We start from the raw sequence: 1,573 nt of genomic DNA, 5'->3' as shown, positions 1-1,573 counted from the left end.
ATAGTAGCTTGAGTACTACTATTTTTGTGAGAATGCTAGTTTGATGAGAATCAACAAGCACCATTAAAGAATCCATTGCATGTTCCAGTTGGGCCTATTACTAGAGCAAGATCTAAGAAGATCAAAGAAGCACTTAATGGGCTGACTCAAGAGATTTGGGCTGGTTCTAAAATGGGGCATTCCAAACTTGGCCCAAAGGAAGATGAAGGCGTAATAAATTTAATCCAAGCTATTGATGGGGCTAATCTTGCTTAATTGGGAATAATTTCCTTAGCAATGGCGTGGATTAATGGTTGATTATGATTGATTGACTTTCCAATTACGTACCAATTAATTGGCTGATTGACTTACCTATTTTAGACCTTCCTTAGGCGTGATTTCCTTGCCTATTTCAGTCTATTTTTGGCATGGAGGAGCTGCTAATTTGAGACCAAATTAGCCTTAATTTTAGGCTTCTATTATTTAGTCCTTTTTTTTTATATGCTTTCCAATGTTGGAACCAATTTAATTTCCTTTCCATAGCAGGTATCTAGGTAGTCTTATTTTCAGCCATGCTTTATAAATAGCATGCACTCATTGTAATGAGCAAATCATGAATGAAAATTAGAAAAAAGTGAGGTTTGCTTCTTCTATTGGTTCTTCAAAGAACTTTTGAACTTATCAAGGATTCTTCCTTGTGGCGTTCAAACTTCATACCTTCAGTTCATGATTCAATTATAATCATTCGGTCAAGGGTTGTTACTTTATACCTTTGGTTCGCGTTTCATTTATAAATGTTGGGTCACGGTTTTCTATCAAAAAAATCTGAATTTTAGCTTTCTTGGGTCAGTATTCCAATATTGTTTGTTGGGTCTCAAAAGCGTGTCGATTGAGGTTCGCATCATTTGGTATCGGAGCACAGGTTCTAAACTCAGGTTTACTATCCTTTTTATCTTTTGTTTATTGTTATCATGCTATCTTGTTTCGTTTGTGTTCATTATTCCTTGTTGTTGTTTTGCATCCTGCACCACGTTAAAATCGTGCACCAAGTTCAAAAAAAAAAAAAAAAGGAAAAAAAACAACGAAAAAAAAAAGAAAAAGAAAAAAACAAAACAAAACCAAGCAATTGTTTGCTTGTTTTCTTTCTTCTTTCTAATGTCCTCTTCCTTTGATTCGTTGTTTCTATAATATTTTCTTGTTTGTTTGTTTTCTTTCTTCTTTCTTGTGTGCTCTTCCTTCGATTCGTTGTTTCTATAATATTTTCCTATTTGTTTGTTTTCTTTCTTCTTTCTTGTGTCCTCTTCCTTTGATTCATTGTTTCTATAATAGTTTCCTGCCACCGGTATTGGTTTAAATACTACAAGTTGAATTTCTTGATCAAGTTTATTAGTTTAATAAAGAACTGGAAAGGGGAAGCTATGAGTGGAAAAAGGCAAGAGAGTGTGAGACTAATATCGAAAACATAGCCAATTTAAGAATGAAACACGAATGTGAGTGACATAATTTGAGTGCAAACACATGAGGGACTGTGGTGAGGAATTATTTCTAACATTTCTCTATAGTTTCAAACTATGTCTTCCAGGGGCGACACATC

This window comes from Corylus avellana, chromosome 4, assembly GCF_965113065.1.
Source record: "Corylus avellana chromosome 4, dhCorAvel1.hap1.2, whole genome shotgun sequence".
NCBI lineage: Eukaryota > Viridiplantae > Streptophyta > Magnoliopsida > Fagales > Betulaceae > Corylus > Corylus avellana.
The sequence above is the reverse complement of the archived record's forward strand: the minus strand, read 5'-3'. Positions refer to the sequence as shown.